We start from the raw sequence: 21,518 nt of genomic DNA on the forward strand, positions 1-21,518 counted from the left end.
TAGAAGAAGTAGTCCAAGATAAATCTCTTAGAGCTACTGTGGGGAAGTTAAAAACATTACAGCTTTAATAACACCAGTTAAATATCTCTGTGTATCTGGGTGCAGACTGGATACTTATGAAGGCTCTCTATCTAGTCTCTCATTCTTCCAATGAGCCCCGTCATCTCACATAACTTTTTCTTGCTGCACCTAGCAGCAGTCATAACCAGTTTATTAAAATGATGAGTGTGATCACAGTAAAAAATAGCATTAAAAAAAGACAAGGGGGGGGAAAGGCATTTGTTGTGATGCTGAACAATTGTTCATGGCCAGTTGTTTACAAACCATATTTTTCATTTTATAAACAGAAGGATGATGTTTATAGCCTTCCTCTGCCCTAGTGCTCCATGAGATCTGAAAAATAAAATTTGTACTCTAGTGTCCCATACCGAACCATCAGATTTCCACAATCATAGCAGAGCAGACAATTTTGTCAGTTATGTATGAGTAGAATCCAACCCATTCTTTTAAGTTTGTATTTAGTTGTAATGCCAGCAGGCCTATGGACTTGTTTTTTTTCATTAGTAAGAGCAGGCACTTTTCTTATCCTTGGCCTGAGTGTGTTTCATAACAAAATCCTTTTAGACATAGACATTACATTTAAAAAAAGAAAAAACAAAAAAGGAAAAGGAGCAACTTCTCCGTTAGGAACTGAGGAGAAATCAGTGCCGTATGTCTTTCCAGGCTGAAATACAACAGGATATAATAAGGCAAGAATTGTGGAGGGACCTTGTCATGCTTGGCTGCTGAGAAGCATACAATGCAATAATATTCCAGCTCTGACTGTGAATTTCCTCTTCTTGTCTTCTTTGGCAAATGTGATAGTTTTAATATGTATGCAACTATTCCATTTGAACCTAGGAATAGAGTGCTTCATCATCATCATAACTACCTATCAGGTCAGTCCAAACTCAGAGAGAACCCCAGAAGAAACAGAGAAGAGTTATGAAAATCTTTCCAAATTGCCTGAAAAACCTCTCTATGTAGAAGAGGTTATAGAGGCTTGGATTCAATGACCATACCAGAGATTTTAGGATGCAGGAATTCCAGGAAAAAGAATCTCTCCCCACCTTGAAGCAGTAGCTACTCCAAAGAAAATCAGCAGTGGGCTTCAGCTGTTTGTTGTGCCTTTGAAGTAATGCTGAGATGCTTTTGGTTTGGTGTCAGGGCTTTCTTCATAGCCTTGGAGGAGACTGCATGGAAAGTGTTATATTTCAGAGTTTATTATTTTTTGTTTAACTTTCCCAGTACACTCTACAGGGCGTGATTCTGTTGAAATTTTATCACTGAATGGTTTTGAAATAACAAGCCCATCCTAGGAAGTTTGTAACCATAAGCAATGTAATGGCTGACTTCAATTCCGAAGCTGGAGGGGATTTTGTGTCTTCTAAAACATATCATGATTATCTCTAGAGCTATTATCCCTAATGTAACTGAGGTATTTGCATTGTCCAATCCTCTTTAAAAATCCTGTTAGGCTTTTACCTCTATGATTTCTATCTGCACAAAATCCCTTAGAGCAAAATTAATCCATACAAGGTTCTCTGTATACATGCTACTGAGGGCATTCCTCAACGAGGAATGTACTGAGGGTCTTCCTAAGCTGCAGGCTTTCTGTATTTTGGTGTCCAAATGGTTAACCCATGTACACAATCTGAAGCTAAGCTTGCCAACGTGGCTGAAAGGAAGTTGTGGACGTATACTTGGGCAAGGCTGTAATCTGCTTGCTTTGCAGTGTGTTTGTACTATGGCTTTAAGTAGAAGAACTGAAATACAGAGTTGTTCACTACATTTCTAGAACTAACTGTACCTCTGTCTCTTCTTCTTTACCTTACCTTCTTATCTCCTCTTTGCTTGTTCCCAGAAGCTGAAAAGTCAAACTAATGCGAACTAGCTCAAACTCATGCAATGTAGATGCAAAACAAAATATTGCAGACTCTGTCATAAAGTGGAGTCTGAGTTGAGCTTCCAGGCAGTGACTCGTGAGCATCACTTGGTGTGACTTGGATGTGGCTTGCACAGGATTTGTCAGATCATTTGTTCACCCTGGTCCCATACTGTTATTGATACTTGTATATACTGGTTGAATGAACTGGGCATCATCATCACTGTTATATTCTTGTTCTAGACAAAATGCTTTCTCTAAGATTCACAAATGCTGAAGAAGGCACAGCTGSCCACATTTATGGGAATGTCATTTGTGATATTAATAGCAAAACGGCTATCTTGCTTTCCCATCAATTGTGTGTGCTCTATTAGTATGCTACAGCTGCTGAATTTATAATTCTGTTTTGTTGTGTATTTTAATGATTTTCTGTGTGGTCAGAGGAAAGAGAAAGTATTAAGGGTTTCTGACAGTGATGGTGGGCACCACTGTGCTGATAATAGTATACCTAGGAAGTAGTAGGACCTCATCTTCTCCATGTGCTTAAGGGTCAGATCTCTTTAGTACCTTGTGCATACACCTTTACAGCATTTTTCACATCCAATGAAAACAGTCTTCTCCCTGTCCTTTTTACTATCTTTTGTATAAGAAGAAACAAATTTCTGGAAAATTGAGAGCTATCACTGTAAGGAATTTATAATCCCTTCTCTCTACCTTCTACTGGCCCACTGTTAACTGATGTGGGGGGGGGGGGAATTAAAGGATGAAGCCATGTTTCTAGTAAGTCTAGGCCCAGCAAGGAGTAAAAGTAGAGGGAGAAGTATACATGGCAAACCTGCAGAATTCTCACAAAAAACCCAGCTCTTACTTAATGAGAAACATGCTGCTTAGGTGTAGGGCTCAAAGGTGGGTTTATTGTGGGGCAGAGGAAACTGAATTTCTCACAACYACTGGCTGTACTCAATCAAGTGTATACTGCGGTTTAGGTGGCAGAGAGTCAGATGTATCATTTTTACTCCTCTTCAGTTTTCCCCCATAATTCAGAATGAGTTGCCCAGAGCTTGGGAAAGACACTTTCCAAGTGAGAATGTAAAATAAATTGATAGATGAGTTATGACAGAATTACAGAGATTGCAAAATTTACCAGAAAAAGTAGAGTCCTGCAATTTAACTTCTTGGCTCTTATGTGTATGAGTGTTTCCTAACCAAGTTTGCATATTTCAAGGCTTTATCCAGCTTTAAAACTTCAAAGCTCATTTGAGGTGTAAAATGTGATGGAGAGTTGATAAGGCAGGGACATTGCTCCAGTGTCATCAGCAATCTGTTGTTATTGTTCAGTCATATTACAGATCTACCTGGAGGCTTAGCAGGAGCAGAAAACCGCTTTGTACTCTGTTTTAAACAAACAGGAACAGGCAGTCCTAGCCTTGATTAACTATTAATCTAATAGCCTGCTTTTTTGCAAAATTTTTATCTATTTTTTTAGGATAAAATGTTGTTGTTCTCATGTGAATGGCCCCAAACAAGTCAGTGTCTGAGTTAAGTTACTCATGAGGCAGAGATTGCAGGATCAACGTGTAGATTCAGGGTTTAACCCAAAATTATGCAGGAAAAATCTCCTTTTTTTGCCTTTCAGCATTCATACCTATAAAAGGTTGAATTGATTTAGAACTTTGTTTGCATTTTTAGAAAAATCTATCAAAGATGAATTAAAAGCCTTAAGATATGAAAATAAGGCTTGATATTAGAAATGGAGACAAGAGACGTTTTGTTGATTACAGGGGATTCCTGGAGCAACTGAGAGAGCTGTTTTCAGCAAAGGCAAAGATTTAGCTTAAGAAAGAGGCTTCCACCAACACAAACAGCTGTTTTTGTCACATAGAAGAAAAGCTACTAGAGAACTAGGTTAGAAAGTGAATAAAAAGGCAACCGGAATGAAAGGGAAGTCCCAGCAGGCGAGGGGAAGCAGAGATCTACTTTGTGTCTTTTAAAGTCAGAGGTGAAGCTCTCCTTCCGGGAGACCCCTGCACTGCTTCTTCCCTGCAAACATCTCTTGTTAAGTACTTTACTTAAGCACAGGAGGATTTTCCAGCTCGTGATGCAATAGCCAAGGCAGGGGGTGGGTTTCGTGGGCTGGGCTGAAATTTGACATCAGGAGGAGACTGAAATCTAGCATTGGTGGAAGCTGTCTGTGATGCAGAGGTGAAGGCTGGATCTGGCTTGACGCTTAGGGGAGGTGAAAGGGGGAGGCAGCCAGCGATTCAAAGAGCCAAAGAAGCAGGAGTCCATGAAAGGCTGTAGAGGAGAAACAGAGAGAGAGGGGGAATCTGGCAAAGTAGGAGTGCAGCCACAGCACTTGTAAAAGGTAAATAAGTAATCACAGTAAAATAAGGGGCATTTTTGCAGTTTGATTGGAAAGCATCTGGTTGCTCTTGCTCTCTTGCTCTGGCTGGATTTCTTGCAGCTGGTATGCGCTGTGCTCTCTGTAGCACGCTTCTGATCCATTTGTGCAAAGCTTTACAAGAAAGCTGGCTCGGTGATGATCTGCATTAATCTAACGGCTTTGTCAAAAAACGTGAATCAACTCCAAACTCGAAAGAATTAGTTCTCAATTTGTGATTTTTAAAGTAAAATACATTTTGTGCATGAAAACAAGAAAGAGTTCAGAGAAAGCCATGACACATCTGTAAGATGCGTGCATGTTATGGGGGGGGGAGGATCACAAGCAAAAAATCACTTGGAATTAGCTGCTGAACTTCRTGTATGCTTTAGATTGTTTCCTTTAGGTGTGTTGATAAGTTGTTAATACTTGCACTGAACGTAGTAGCCAAAAATCTTAGCATATTTAGCTAACTAATAATAGTTTAATGTGTAAGAGAATGATGTAGAATTACCGAAATAGGAAATAAAGAGGGATGATCATGTAAAATGGCTGTGTAATGAAGTGTAAACAAATGAGAAGTCAAATTTAGTCCTATCAAATCTGATTCTGAAACAGACTTGCCTGCACTTGACTTCTCTGGGATTGCARGGTGATTTTTTTCGGTGCTATCTAAATACTATTTGGACATTGTGCGGATGCCAAGTTATTCAAATGAATACTCCTTTGAGCATAAGCATGAGTTTTAGGGATGAGTGATCAGGGCATTTGCTGAGGCTGCAGGTCATGTGGGACCCCATTAAACTAAATTAAATGGCAGTGCAAATCATCCAGTGTCCGGATGAGAATGAGAGGAGAGAGGAACGCAGATCTTAGCATCTGACCCTACAAATCTGTCACTCACTCTGCCCTTGAASAGGGAGGTTTAAGATCTTATTTCCTGTTTCCATGTAAATCTCTGATCTAGAATTATCCACCACTTTGTTGAGAGATTGCAATAATGAATCTTTCTCATATCCAAGGGAGATTGCTAGGAGCATTGCACCTCTTTGGCATCACATGCTCTAATTACATGCCAGGTTTTTATGAGTGCTGCAACATCACAGAAAAGAGAACAAGTTAAATTTCAGGTTTTCTACAAAAGACCCCAAATTTGCCAGATAAACTCTTAAAGAGAAAAAGCAGCTTGTTCCATTTTACACTTGTGTGCCATAAAAAGTACTTAGGTCTAACTGCAAGAGTGCAGAAGCCACAAGCAYGGGCTCCAGCAGTGGCAGTTCATAGCTCTATAGAGAATGGTGCATCACCCATGTCCTACTGCAGCCTTGCTTTGAGGAACTGAATGGCTCTCCAGCCACCCATCAGTGTTGTGCTCAGCACTGTTTTGCACTCTGTCTCTGGGGAGAGGTGCTAATCGCAAACTAAAGGCCAATCCATTAATATATATAACCACCTTCTTGAAAACCAGACTAGATTTCTTCACTGATATAAGAATGAGATACTTGATCAGAATGAGTAGGTGTAATATTTTAAATTAACAGGAACTTGACGGTTTGATYTGTGCTCAAAGATGATCCAAATTTTGGAATGGGCAGGGCCAAAATACACTTGGTTTCAGATCAGTGCATAGAAGTGTTATGAGTAGTAATAAACATCTACCTGTTTCTAGAATACTTCTAAGGAAATTTCTAAAGCAGATGAATTAGTGCATAAAGACTGCAGCTATTTTTGATAATCAGTGTTTCCTCTAGATCTAATTCCTTATAGAAAGAAAGCATAAGTGATTTTATTTTTGGTTGTTATTCTGTGTACTCTAATATTAACTTATTTTCAGACGTCCAGTGTTAGACACTAGTGTGTCTGAAGTACTGAAAAACAGTTTTCCCTTTGGTGGAAAGTTTTCCTTTGAGAGGAAGTGAGAAGATGTGAGGAGTCGGCATTTCCATATATGTAGCATCTTGTCTCACAGGATATAGAAGCACAATGAGAATACTAAGCTACCCAAAATCCAGGAAAGATTCAGTAAAAGACTATGTGATATTTGCAGATCTGTCACCCACTTGACTGAATGTGATGCAGTAGATGCAGCTAGGAGTCTCTGAGTCTTAGGATTCACACAGGAAAGAAAACTTGGAACATGGAAAAGGATCTGACAGCCTATCTCATTAAATAGTTCAGCTGTTAATTTTCTGACCTATAGGCATGTTTACTGTAGATGATACTCACGGAGCTATGCATAAAGGAAGGGACAACCTTAACTAATTGCAAAGTTGCCAGATAGCTTTTAGAGCTAAAGACTAACCATCTAGCTTTGCCAGTTGGATCAGTGTGAGAGACAGTACTGGAATTCAGTTTAATTAGAATAACCCATTTTTATTAAGATTAGGGAATGTCAGCTTACTAATTTTACTGCTGGCTCCTTTTCAGGACAACTATTATTTATGAAATGTTTTTCAAATAGGGACTCTGGGAGTATATTAGGTCACTGTAAGTCACAGAATAGAGATGTAATCAGTAGTTCATCAGTCTGGCTTAGATGCAGCAAATCGTCTAAGCATGAACTGAGTATGAAATCACATATAAGTGGCTGTCCAAGCGCTACTGAAACCAAGAACTTGTACCACTGAAAACAAATACCTCATCTTCTGGTAATAAGCCAAATGATCTGTTAGAGGGCTTAATGCTGCAATTCCTGCTGTGTGAGCAAGCATCTTCCGTGTTGTGCAACTCATATGTCATACGACAGCTTGTGCGTCTGGGAAGCTCACATATGGGTACCATGGTCAAATGACCCACGTGAGACAGATTTAGGAAAGAGGATGACAGGAGATGTTGCAGGCCAGGTGCATTGTTCTAATGGGACAGAGAGTCAAAGACCAGGAAAATAACATTTTATTGCATTTGCTCATCATCATCACTTATAAGCCTTAGTGTACATTTATCAAGCTTCCAATGATTTCTCAAAGAATTAGGATATATTTGCCTTACAAAAGTCTCAGGACTTCTTTCTTACAGTTTGGACATTTAGATGTGAAAGGATTGTTGTAAAGTATTCACAGCTATTGATTATAGCTATCATTTAAGTCTCTGTTAGGAAAATTGTCTTTAATTTATACAAGAAAAACAGCTTACTAAAAATCTCACGTGGATCTCTCCAGAGAGAATGTAGACCCACTAAGGAGCATTTCAGTATTTTGTAATTACTAAACTATTAACTGGTTCCTTCTCTTTTAAAGCAGTTTCTTAATTTCAATCTTACTTATTTTATAGCTAATTTTAAGTTTCCATTACTTTTAATATTTCAATTCAARTATAGTTTCCAGAGTCCAACTAAGAGGCTTATATCTATCAATTCTTTTCTTGTGCCATAAAGTGTATGAGATTTCTAGAGCACAACAGTCTGTTCAGAAAAAACAAATCAAACATTATTCAATTTTAGTCTATGTGGTTGTTTATGCATAGTTAGAAATGACATAAAGAAAGCTCCTCCAGTTCAAGAGTATCAGATACTTGGAAATTTGATCAGAGCCAGCAGAATTTTTTAGCATGTGCAGGATCTGCTAGGCCTGCAGCAGAAATTGATATACATTCCAGTTTCCCGGCTAATAATAAAAATAGCAATTTCAAAGAGCAGGTTCAAATTATTCAAAGGATCTATCCCCTTCACTCTTTAGTGGATTTTTTTTTCTGCAAGAAGTCCGTATTCTTTATGATGAGACTCCCCAAGTATTGCTACATTATGTGTGGCAGTGACCTGCAGCTTTTAGTGTCCAATGTTGATTTTAAAATCACCTGCAAACCAGGAATTTTCTTCTTGGAAAAAATTTTGGGCCCATCAAAGCTAGCATGGTTCCTACCTGCTCTCTATCTAAGGTTTTGACATCCCTAAGGCTTAGAACACAATGGGAGGTATTATTAGTTAAGTAAATGAATGAGCAGCAGTGCTTTTCATAATACGGACAGAAACAAAGTTTTGAATTTGGGTTGCAGGCAAATCACTTCTGTTTCTAGAGCTCTAGAATCATTCGATTTTTTGAGGCACTTAAAAATTATTTTTTAATGATATTTTTCACAGTTGATTAGTTTCTGGGATTACTACACAGCTAGATAGAGAGGAAAGAAAATCTATCTTGAGGCAAATTATTAGAGTTTTGTAGAATTTCAATGCAATTTTATTAAGTAGATTTCATTCAAACACTGGAATAGGCTGCTAAGAGAGACTCTGGAATCTTCATCCTTGGAAGTACTCAAAACTTCACTGGATAAGCTCTGATTTAATTTCAGAGCAGCCCTTGCTTTGGGTGACAGGTTGGGTTGGAGGACCTCCACAGCTTCCTTTCATCCTAAAGTAATCTATGATTCTATAAGTCTTTGACTCTACGAATTAGAGTTTCAATCTCAGGTTAGACAAAGAATCTCATAGTTTTCAGCTGAGTAGATATGTTACCTGCTATTCATTCCATAAAGCTTCAGCTTGATACCTCTCCTTTCTTTCAGGCTTTGCTGAGTGATGACAGAATTTTAAATATTGATATTTAGATGAAAAGATCCTAGTTTTTTGGTTTCTCTGCCTACCAATAATAACCAGAATGCTTTTTAGAAGAGGAATGAAGGGAAAATGGAGATATAATAAGAAGGCAGGAAGACAGCTTGGATAGGTACCAGTTTCTTCTGTGCATTTGGTTTAATCTGTGTTACGTATTGTGGTCTTGACTCCGCAACTTCCAGAGCAAGCCATCTCATCTCTGGTTTCCTTAACCTGCCTGTGGCTTGGGGACAAAGCTTTCCACAGATTAGTCAGTGCTGTAGGCATCCAGCCAGCACGGAGTTCAGGGGCGTGGGAGTTCGCTTACCGGAGGACTGAGCCCAGCCTAGGTGCCAAGCTACAAAGGTAGAGCAAGGCTGAGGTGAACGCTGGCAAATAGCGACACGGGTGGCTGCAATATATTTTCTAGGCAAATACCTTCTTTCTTGCATCATTTTGTATATTTAAGGTACCCCATTTTGGTATAGAGTAACTATAGTCAAAGTAGCTACAGATGTCTAAAAAAGAAATGAATGATGCCTTATTCACTTCTCAGTCATCTGATGGCATGTTATTAGGAGTTTCTACATTGTCTTTGGTGATCTTTGAATCAAGTCTTAAGACTAGGATTAATCTCACTTAGTTTTAGTTGTAAAGAAGCTAGATATCAAGTCTATGCTAATCGTTTAAGCACATTTTGTCCTGAGCACATGCATAGCAAGAGTGAGTGCATGCTTCCTCCACAGRAATTATTATTATTTTTTTAATTTCCATTCAGAAATAGCACAATAACTATCATTAATTAGGTATATATAAAAGTAATGCTGTGAGAACTGAACATTAATTAGATTTTACATCTGCCATTATTAATACAATGTGAGGTGTTTTTCTGTATATGTGAAACCCAAAAGTTTATTTTCTGTTGTTTGTGGTAAACAGAACAAAGTCCCACAGATAAAGCAGAGTAGTGCCTGCACTCTGGAAGCTGGGCATGTAGGAGGAGTGCAACTGGACCATGAACTTTAAGAGCTGGACATGTTTTTATGCAAATTTTTGGAGGAAGGCTATCTGATACACTCTGGTGTATCATTTACAATTAAGATAATATTTGAGTGAATGGACATTTTGTGCTAAGAATTATCTGTCTGAAGAAAAAACAGAGGCTTGTAGTTCCCATTATTCTGCATTTGGGACATTTCCCAAAATGGTTCCCAGGGAAACCATTAAGGTAGCATTTTAAGATTATATGTGAGAAAATATGAGAAAGCAGAGTTGTAGGCAGAATTTCTTACTAAATACWCCGAGAGTGAGTGAATAACCCTAACCATTAAGTAGATCTGACATGGAGGTTCCTATTAGTGAATAAGGACCTAAGAATTGATCCTAAGAGTATGCAGAGAATTAAATGTTACAAAGCAAAGTGATCTAGGGATGTGACATGTGGTGTTTTCAGCCTACATAATACTTTAATCCTCAGACCTACTGTTCTAAAACCATCAGCTATCGTTAATCATATGGGTTAATCAGGAATGCATACAGCGTAGGTTGAAATGACTGGTTTACTCCTTTTTATTCCAATTAATTTTTGCTCCCAACTGCCATACAATTTACCTTTGAAAGTAGGATTCAGTAGGTAACTTGGATCCTCCTTTGACTGCAGGCCTTATCAAAATTTGTCTTTCACTTAGATTCTGAGATTCATTTGCTATAAACTGGTTACTTTTCCCTCTGGACATTCACTAGAGTTTCACTAAGAGCACCTCTCTCACTAGAGATTCACTAAAAGCATCATTTTTTTAAGTGTTTTGATGTGTTTTCTAAYGCATTTTTGAGAGATCTGGACAGAGCTGAATCATTGTTCCTAGGCCAGTCCCATATCTGAACATGGCATAGGATGATTTTGCCATCTGACTGTCTCACCCCCTTTAGCTGTTGCTTCTGACCTCCAAGTCAGAAGTTTTGGAGTTTCCTTCATGCAGGGCGTGTGGCGATCAGTCTGGGCTTCTAGTTTAAGCCCTCCTGGGGAGTAGCAGGAAGGCAGGCTGTGGAATGTGTGCTGAGCAACAGTTTCATTATCACTATCATTAGCACTGAGAAGCTACAGATCTTTGCAAAATAACCGACACCTTGATGCTCAGCATCCATTCTGAATCAGCTCTAACTCCATGTTTCTGTGAGGAGATGCCATAATGTCAAGACAGGCAGAGTCCTTCCTGTCTTTTCTTTCTCTAGCCTGGCTATTTTTTTTTCTTTTCTCCCACATATGACAGCTGATGCTCTGCTCCTCATCTTGGAGAAAAGCTGTTATCCTCAGACGTTAGGGCAGCACTTGAGCAATACTCAAAGTCAGTGGTCCTAGCTTGTTCCATGAGATCTTTTCAAGTCAATCAATGAATGAAGTGTTTGGTATCTTTCCTGGGAAGTGAAACATCATAATAATGTGCTGTGGCCAACGTTGGCTACAACATCACTAGAATGACTCAAAATGGTAGCTACAGGAAAAGTAAGCTCATAGACATTGTGCAGTTTGGCCACATGGATAAAAGACTTCACCCAACGGCTGTACTGAAAGCACTCTGTACTCTTGCTTGCTACTGACTCCTGCCATTGAAAGTTTTCCCACCTGGAGCTGGCAGTTCTGGTCTCTCTGCATAGAAGATGTGAAGCTCACTGTTGGCTGCCCTTTCTCCTGTGCTAGTACATCCCTCTGTGACCCCCACAAAAAATCTCTGCTCCACAGAAAGACTTGTTGTAAACACCCCGGTGGATGGTGGTTGTCCATGGGCAATGATGCTACGTGGACACGAGAGAGCTGCAGTACAGCTGAGCTTTGCAGTGAGTGGATCCAGAATCAATAGTTTTTCTTGCTTTTTCTGATTTACGTGCCCTTAGCAGGGCTGAACTCTTCTGCTCTCACTAGATGGTGTTTCATTTATCAGCAAAGATCCTCACCTTTAAATCATTTATTCTTTTTTAATTCATGGCCATATCAACTCCACATTTAACAAAAAATAAAATTCATATCTCATTAGTTTAGTGTCCTTTAAGAACCCATTCTCTGAAACACATGGTTGCTATTTTGCCTGAATCTTGCACAGTAAACTACCGAAGAGTTAGTGTCCTTCAAAATGACCTTAAATGGCAGTAGCACAAAGAAAGTAATCAGATGCCATTAGCAGCCTTCTGTTGGATTAATGGCCAGCAAAATCTGATGAAGGTGCCTGGAGCTTTCTAACGTCACTGTTGTTATTTTGTACATAATTGCCCATCAGCAGCTGCAGGACATCCAGTGAACGCTAGCTCAGACACAATATCACAGTCAGCCGTGTGCACCCTCGCTTCCTTCCCTACCAGCTTTTTAGCTGAGGCAAATTGAGGTCAAGCACCTGACCCAAGCTTACACAGTGAGGCAGTAGCTCTCCTGCGGTTAAAACCAGACGTCTTTACATGGGCTCGCAGGCTTTTTGTCCTCACCACTCTGTGACATGTCTTTATCCTCCCACCTAGCTGAACAGACTGGTTCTGCTGGAAAACCAGCCTGAGCTGTGTGAAAACAGAGACAGACATGATAAAATATTGTCCAAAGATTTCAGCAGGGTTTGTGTGGCATTGTCACAAGTCACTTTTTCTGGCTATCATTTCACATGCAATTTTAGCTCACRGAAGCCAGCACTGCTGCCAAAAGAGTCAGTCCTCACCCCTTCACCTCCCACCTCTGCCATGGCYCCCTTGTAGCATTCCCTGTCTTATTTTCTGGAAATTTGTGTGGTTATGCAATGAATCTKGACTAGGAAGCTGATCCACATGAAAACTACCTCCATCCCCTGCACTGAGTTCATTCTAATCTGGATTACCTCCCTGATAGTCACCATGCGTCCACACAAACACTGATGTTCATACAAGAGAAGGGGCAGTGCAACACCAAACGGGTAGCTGAGAGCAGGAGCAGGACAGGTTTGTTTTTTTCTATGGTAACACCAATTAGGCCAAGTTAAAGTGCTTGTGATATTACAGCCTCATGCAACCTTGGGCCAATAAAACCGTTCTCTTCTGGGTAACCATGAGCATTTTCATAAAATAATCTATAGCCTGGAACAGCCAGTTGGAAATGTTTAAGAAGATGGTGTTTTAGAGGGGGGAGAGGAGAATAGGGCCTGTTAGACCAGATACTGTACCTTCACAAAGGGACTGTGCAGTTGTGAGAGAGTCATAAAATATTTCTATACCTCAAAAGACATATCTTAGGTTCTTCCAAAGTCAGGGGATGCTGTGTCCCCCTGGGGTAGCGTGCAAACAGCAACATCGTGCAGAGACCAGGCTGCAGACACAGAAAATGTGAGGTGAGGAGAAAAGGCCTTTGACAGCCTCCTCAAGCTGAGAGCCAAAGGTCTGAGAGGGGAAGGGAGCTATTGTGCATTGAATGGTCAACCTGTCAGAACTTGTTTAGTGAAAAAAAGAGAAAATATTTCCCACAGCTCCTTTTCTGGGCTCTGGGCATGTCTGTTGTATGTTCATAAACAAAGTTAAAATAGCACAGGGGAAAAAAGTTAACTCCCCAAATTCAAACACGGAGAAGGAGCAATATCCACCTTTGACTATAGATTCCTAAGTGTGAAGGGGAAAATCTGAGCCTCCAGCACACCCCAAAAGGGTTGGGAAAAAAGCAGCTCCCAGCAGCACATTCAAGAGATTATTGGGGTGCTCTGGAGAGCAGGGTCTGGCTAGCTCATGAGCTCATGTGCCTTATGCACAGCTTGGTGCCCTTCATATTGATGTAGTGGCAATTCAGGCCGTCCCTCTGATAAAAACTATAGCCACRTGATCTGGAGCATAGCTCACCTTTCACACAAGCAGGATTTTCATGGAGACATACAGCTTTTTAACAGCACTAGCCTGGGTGGGACTAATGAAGGTCCCAATTAGCTTCCTCCTTACTTGTCACCAAGCATCTGTAAAGGACTGGAGCCCAAGCAAGCAAAATAAAGCAGGAGAAGTGGGGTTGACAATGTCTGAAATAAAGATGGGAGCAGAGAAAACATGATAATGCCACTTGGAGTCAAGCAAAACCTCATTTGCTMAAAAACATATCTGCTGCTTATCTAAAGAAAAAATCTCTGTTCTATGCTTGCTGCCAATTATGCCTGATTAATCAGGTTCGTATGGGGGTGTTTTCCTCCCCACCATTCCTAACAGCATATTTTTCCATAAGTGATCTTAATCACGTTGCAGATAATTTGTTGCYTGCAAGATGACAACTGCTCCAAAAAGTTGCAAAATGTTAGTTTTGATAACTAATAAAATTCTTGTTGGAAAACCACAAATACCTTTTCAAGACATACTTCCTCCCTCCCCTCCAAGATCTTTATGTATGCTAAAAGTAATTGGTRTATTTGTTCCCAGAAAAAGAAGGGGGGATTAGGCTTATTTTGCTCCTGTGGAATTGATTGAAATTTTCCTGCTGGAGTCCATCAGATCGTTTCAAACAAGGGACGATTTATGTGTAATACACCTGTTTCCAATAGCTCCCCCACCTCSGTAGAGACAGCTGCAGCAGAAAGTCCTATTTGCTTTGGGGAAAATACATTTTATAATAGCTTCCCATCCCCCAGCCAGATGGGATCAAGCTGAGGCAGCTGCAACCCAGGTCCCATGAGAAATACTACAAAAAGTGCAATTAAAATAATTAGTTAATGCTTTTTTATCAGACATTGTAACAAACAGAAAAAAATGCTTGAAATAACTGCTCTGTATATCAGTCCAATAAGATATTGGATGCTTCCCAGGCCTGCTCCGAGCTTTCTCTGCAGCTTCAAAAGAGCTTGTGAGTGCTTGACTGGTTGCAGGATTAAGGGTCTACGTGCCTGTCTCTGTAGCACTGATGGTAATGGAAGTAGGTTAAARCCACATTGCAGGTTAAATTTTGCTGCGAGAGAGAGAGAGAGAAAAAAAAAAAGGATTGATATAATGCAATGATCTAGATTCTGYTTCCTCCCTTGAAAATCAAGACTGACTCCCATTGATTTAAGTGAATATTGACTTAGATTCTGATTAAGTGGTAACGCAGAATCTGCCCAATGATTCAACTTCATGGGGGATGTACAAATGAAAAATACTCGGCCAAATACATCCCTGGCACAATTCAGTGAAATCTGGCATCTGCCCAGTCATTAGCTGCTTGTTGTTCAAGGAGTTCTGTGCTAGCTTTCAAATGGGAAGCAAGTGAAGGTTTCATTTTTAGGCATTTTAATTCCTTTGCCYGAAGTGTACGTAGCAAATAAAGCAACATACCAGAAGCTATAGCCCCCTTAGGTTGTATTTGTTACTGACAYAGCAGGGTAGTATTTAATTTGCAGCAGAATGTGATGACCAAAGGGTGAAATATAATCTAAAAACCCAGGGCAGATTCTCAGATTCTCTTAACAGTTCTTAGCTTCCCTGCTTTCACCCTCAGATTGAAGGTCCAGGGGCCAAATTATGCAAACATGGGAGTTTTTTCATTTTATATTCTTGTTGCCAGTCCCTACTATCACTCTGTGTGAACCTGGAGGTTGGGTATCTCTGCGAAGGGCATGAAAATATGAGGATGTTGAATAAATGCTTCAGGTCACGTAACCTATTCCTATCTCCTACCCTCCTAATGGATGATTACAGAATAACCTAACTGAGGCAGTTCTGCATGGTTTATGCAGTGAGCCTGGAGAGTCTGTATTCAATCTGTGAAGCTGTAGGATGCTCTTAGCCTTTGCATGGGCCATCAAAGGAGTTTTTGACTTTCAGTAAGCACTTTGCCTTGTGGCAAGGACTTCTAAAGGCTGTGTGTTGTGTAACTGGCCATTTCCTTTAAATAGTTACAGATCAGTGCCATTTCATCTCTGTTGCTTTCTAAATTCTTTCAGTTCTATGCAAGATGGTATTTTAAAATATCTGATTTACTTTTCATTATTGTACTGGCTGGAATGTAACTCCCTTTGTYTCCCCTGGAACATTTTTGAATATTACTGGGGAAGAAATATCACAACTCCCAGAATTGTCTTGTTTTCCCTTTGACTATGAGAGGAGGAAAGTTAATAGTAAAAGTGAGAAGAAGAGTTAACAAAGGGAAGTACTAGTTGTGGACAGAAAGCTAGCAGCAAAGCTGGCACATGCTGTTTCATTTGCATGATTTTTTTTTTTTTTTAATTTCCTGATTATCATCTTCAGTAGCTAGGAGAAAAATAAAAGAAGGTGAAAATACTCCTGGAAATATAGGTGAAAATCTCTGCTGCTGTCCCTATTCAATGGCAGTTAGGTGCAGCTACTGTGAGTTTCTGTGGCAGTTTCACTGCAATTAATACAGACTCTTCCAGTGAATTAATTATAAAAGGGATAAACATTCATAAATCACTTCCTAATGTTATTTATTTTGGCATTAAATTCAGTTTGTTTTCATACTGTCTTCACAACAACCTTTAGGCATCCACCATGCCTACAGCTGAGCTGGTCATCCCAATCTCCCCTAACAGTCAAGACAGAAAAGGGAATTTTTAGAATGTGTATCATTTGGCATAACTTAGAAATTTACTTTAGGATGGTATGARCTGCTAGACTCCACTGAGTGAACTGATTAAATATCTATTGACTACCGGGAGGCTTTAGGTGGACTGGAGGCAAACACATTCATGGAAGGAGTCAGGTATGCCTGTGCTTAATGCTATTAATAACTAYGATTTTTTGATTGCCACTAGTAGTAGGGTTCAGGCTAGCCACGAGTTGTGTGTGATACTTGCCTGTCTTAACCACATGATCCTGGGACATGTCAAGTAGTTTGGTATGGTRGAATTAAGGAACTGAATCCTGTGCCTAGTCAAGCACATCACACTCTTGCAGTCCTTGTACTGACAGAGCCTTATGATAAAAGCTAGAATTTTTATTTGWTTTATGTCCTAACTGAAGAGCATCGTATGGTTATCCTTGTTACTCTTGCAATACACTTGCAAAGTCAAGAAATGCCACAATTGCCAGTTTGCAAATGAGAAAAAAGATGCTGAGGAGGACAAAGATTCTCATCTGGGAGGTGACTAAGCTGTAGAGGACTGTACTCTGCCATGCAGAGATCRCAGATGAAGTCCTGAAAACAGCTGTACTTTCGCAGATGGGCTGTTTCGCCTTCTCAGGCTTGCTTGGAGAGCTCAGCACTGCAGTGTGCGTCTGCCTGAAGTCATGAAGGAAGCCTGGTGAAGCATGGAGCTGAGCCCAACCCTCTTCCTAATGAGTAAATCATAGTTCAGGCTGTTGCCCCCTTGGGATGATACAGAATGGAGAATACAGATGACTCGGCTTTTGGGCTGCTGGGAGGAAGTTTAGGGTTTTACGTTAAAAAAATTRGATAGTTCTGCAAAAATAATGAACAAGGGAATTGTTAATGATTTTTTAATTGCATCTTTTAATTCTGATATTAATAACCTGTTTAAAYGAATGGGTTATGAAACACTTAGAGCTGATGTTTGAGGTCAGTAAGGATGGATATTACTGAACTGGAGTATGATCTCTGTAACYTCAGTCAGCAGCTGAGAAATATAATAATTTTAATATGAAAATGTAAATTCTGGAGCACAGAACTGCAGTGATGGGAGAGTGGAGAGAATAAGGAAAAGCTACAAACATGTGAAATGCAGAGCTGGTGGCATTCCTGCATGTTTTAGGGAGGGGTGATACRCTGTTTCAAGGCAGCAGCTGGTGAATTCAAGCATGCATTCAGCACTYAAAGTCAAGCTCTGCTCTCTGCAGTGCTGCTCAGAGCTTGCAAGGATTTACAGAGTGTATCACCCAGAGCAAGATATTTCTGTGAAGTTGGTGACCATCTAAACTTAAGTTCCTGTGTCACAGTACTGTGCTTATAGTGAAAGCACTGATTTTCTCAGTGCCACTTGACTCCATTGGTTCATCAACTGGAAAGAGCTATACTGAAGAAAAAGGTATGTCCTTCCTTTGACATTATAGATTCAAATCTAAACTACAGCTTCCTTTGATTTCTARGCCAAACCCGTAGCAGTATCCAAAGCGAGGGGAGAATAACTGAACATGATCTGTTACAAGGAAGTTGAAGATCATTGCCATAATTCCTTGTTGATCTGAAGAACCTTAGTTCTCTGTTGCTTTGTAGTTAGTATGGCCAAGTGTACTTTTCCAATTTTGAACCTGTAAAACTTTTCCAGTTGGGAAAACTGCATGTAAAACTGCTGCTCAGTGCAGTGTATTTGAGGGATGGCTCCAGACCTGGAGTGGAAAAAACAAGGAACTCACAGGCAAAGAAAGGCCAAGATGTAAATTAAAAAGGATRAAGGATAGTTTTCATACATCCTTTCCACCTTCCCTTTAATTTCTTTTCGTGTCAAACCTTAGAGCAAAAGTTTAGTCAGTTTATAATGACAGCATGAAGCTATATAGCATATAACTTCCATAATCTCATGTTATTATTGCCCATTTCATTAGGCAAATATTTTGCCTGTTATTCCAAGGGATGAACTCACCTCATCAATCTTGTTTGCCAGCTATGATCATAGACGARGATGACCTAAAAATAGTACTAGCTATGATAATTATTAGGGCTTTCCTCATCATCTAGTAATTTTTGGATCTATAAACATTTCAGTGTGAATCTGGCACTGTGGTTCATTTCTTTAAATGCTACATGGATTGGAAAAGAGGAATACTGATTTGACTAGTCATCTGTCAGCCACATCTCTGAAATGGGAACCAAGATAATATCACAAAACTATAGATGCAAAATGCTGGTGCAACATTTAATTTTACACTGATTGAAAAAAAGCAAACAAAATCAAGAGTCTGATGTAGAATGCCTCCAGCGCTTACTCTTCTCTATTTAATGTCACAACATACAAAATCACAGTTTAAACTTAGGCGCACTGAAGAACATCTTGGTCGACTCAAGCAAAAAAACGCCCAAACAAACATGTTTCAACTATACTTGAGCSTGAGCTTTATCTTCCCCCTTTACCCAGGGCCAAAGCTTTCCTCATTTACTGCCGCTAAGGCTTAGGATAGCCCGCTAGCTGTTTTATTGCTGCTGTTTGTTCATGTGGATCTTATTTATTGTCATTTGACAGAAAATAAAAGTACAGTTCAGAAAATGCTGTACCAAGAGTAATTTGTTCCCAGCAAGACCTTTTTAGCTATCCAGTAGCATGAAAGCATCAAAGTGCCAAGAGAACTTTTTAAAAATAAGCAGCCCTGATGCTAAAATAAGCTTTAATTGATTGAGAATTGCACTAAGCCTGACAATCTGTACCATTTATTATTATTTTTCCTTTCAAGCTTCAGACTCATGTGATTTAAAGTGACTGAATTACAGTTCCCACATACCTTCCTACCCACACTGCAGGGAAAAAAAAAACACCCACAGACCTCTTAGCTCCACAGAGGAGCTGCTGGATGCACCTGGAAGAAAATAAAAAAAGCTGATTGAAAGTGCAGTTTAAATGAAGATGTTGATGATGGTGGGAACATTCTGCAGAAAACCTCTTCTGGCTAAATGCCATGCTGTGCTTCCCTCTGCTCAAAGCAGAGCTCTCCTGGGGATGTCTCGCCTTGTCAAAGGCGTTTCTGCAATGCCCGCTTGTAGAGCACTGGATCCCGTAGGCCAGATGCTGTCGCAGCTCCCRTGCGTTGGGGACTGATATAGAATTATGGATAAACTACTGCTCTTCCTTCCCCCTTTTCATTTTTTTAGAGAAAAAACTCAAGTAAGAGACTCTGCTTTCAGTTATTTAAYAAATGGCATGTTGCAGTCTCTCTAGCCAAAGGATAACAATAACAACAATGTTTTTATACTCGTGCCAGGGTAATAGGGCTTGTGGGTTATGGGTAGCTGCAGTTTCCATGAGGGTTATGCCGTGTTCAAGTCAGTCGGAAACAAACCCCTAGCCCCAAGCTTTGGCTGAGTTTAAAATCTCATGGCAAATCMGTATCTGAATTATAGCCTGGGACAATTTGGTTCAGCCAAGATCRATACAAGATTTTCTTTTAACTACCAAATTTTCAGGAGGAAAATGATGCTTAAATCCCCTTTTGGCAGAGACCCTCAATCTTCCTCCCTGCCCACTTCAATGCTGCCTCTTCCAGTGATGGTGCARATGTGGTTCAGGTTCATAGATTCAGCAGAGCTCAAATTGCTGGCAGAGGTTAGGGGTGAGCCAGGCCCTGTCTACACCTGAATTTCTTGGTCTGGAAGGTGAACTGCCCCCTCTGGACATTTCCCCTCAGCATGTGGGCAAAATGCACCATCTTGGTGTCTAGTTTTAGGTCCTAGTGTTCAGAAGCTGAGCTGGTTGCATTCTATCAAATATAGTCTCTAAATTTCAATTCCTGCTCTCTATAAATGGAGGCAATAAATCCTTCTCTCGCCTTTTCTTTATTGGTTTAAACCATAAATTCTTCGTGGCAAGGAATGACTTTAGTAACGCCCAACGACAGCGTCTAATGCAATGGTGTTTCAGGACTGGTGTCTATTTGCTACCTTAATACAAATAAGCATGACATAGGAATTYGTTACAGATCACAGATCCAAAGGAAGGAATTTGAAAGGGTCACCAGTTTTATTAATAGCTGCCTCTGTAACTGTGTGCAAGTCAGCATGGGCACTCTGCGGAGCTTAAAAGCTGGATCCACAGTCACGGGAGGAACAGAAAGACACGCTAGTCACAGTACTGCAGGAGGAGAAATTTCTTTCTTTAAGGTCAGTTGTCCAAATTTCCAGTGAGCACCTCTACAATGTGAGAAGAGCAAAATAAACTRTATTTCAGGAAGAGTGGGGTTTTTTGAAGACCAAAGAAACTGCAATAGGTAGACAGGTAGACCATCCAAGACAACAATTGTTGCTTACAGTTTATGATTAGTAGTGAAATCAGTGCTGTAGAAAAGCATGAAAAAAGGTGTGAAAGATGAATTTTTGTAGACCACTTGGAGATTCATGTGAATTGAGCTGATGGTTAAATCAAGAGGAATATATTTCATTCCTTTGAATGCAAAATCAATGCAGTACTGTGCTAAAAACACAAAGGTGACTTTTCCCTGGTCTAAATCATTTCCTATATTAGCTGTCTTTTATACACCCGAATTATAAGAATACAATGTAAAAATTTTGAAGTACTTTATTACCTTATTATGCAGAGAAATCTTTTCTGCTTCATGCTTCCCCCCATACTGATTAGTGCTATTCACTGACTCTGCAAAACGTATTCCAAGATCAAATCCATTTTTTTCTGTGAACGAAATCTAAATTGCTGTATTTCTAAATCTGTGCCATATTTCAGGATTTTTTTAATATCTCAGATTAAATATACCATTTTTATTGTTGCTGTAAAAATATATTCTTAAAACAGTGAAATAAATATAAATAGGGCTTGTCACCATTAGATAATGTGTGGTTCAACTAGATTCCTTATTCTGATCACAGGAAATATTTGTTCATTGCACTGTTACTGTTTGTATATCTTGTGGAAAAAGAAATATCAAAACCTGCAAGTACAATTAAATTTGTAAAGTCAGTGCCACTGACTTCAACCCTTTCCAGACTTCCCCTGGAAGGTTTTAAGTTTGGTTTTGTCAAACTAAGTGGGAGTTATGACTTGCATGGGATAGAGGCAGGATCATGTTCCTATTCTGAGAGCTGTTGTCACTTGGCCTGTGCA

At 39.8% G+C, this 21,518-nt stretch overlaps 1 protein-coding gene across 3 annotated transcripts in view; it reads left to right on the forward strand.

Moving 5' to 3' along the window:
• The first annotated feature begins 674 nt into the window (after positions 1–674).
• Positions 675–21,518, forward strand: part of ST8SIA5 (ST8 alpha-N-acetyl-neuraminide alpha-2,8-sialyltransferase 5) — a 74,521-nt gene continuing 53,677 nt past the window's right edge. For 2 of the 3 annotated variants that reach the window (XM_085322158.1, XM_085322160.1), the window contains exon 1: positions 4,115–4,289. The gene's annotated coding sequence lies outside the window, so the exon portion shown is untranslated. Of the gene's footprint in view, positions 825–4,114; positions 4,290–21,518 lie in introns of those variants that run through there. The other variant, XM_085322159.1, reaches the window with a different exon arrangement.

The sequence above is a fragment of the Rhea americana genome, unplaced genomic scaffold (assembly GCF_003343005.1).
Source record: "Rhea americana isolate MKP2758 unplaced genomic scaffold, rheAme1 scaffold_75, whole genome shotgun sequence".
Classification (NCBI taxonomy): Eukaryota; Metazoa; Chordata; class Aves; order Rheiformes; family Rheidae; genus Rhea; species Rhea americana.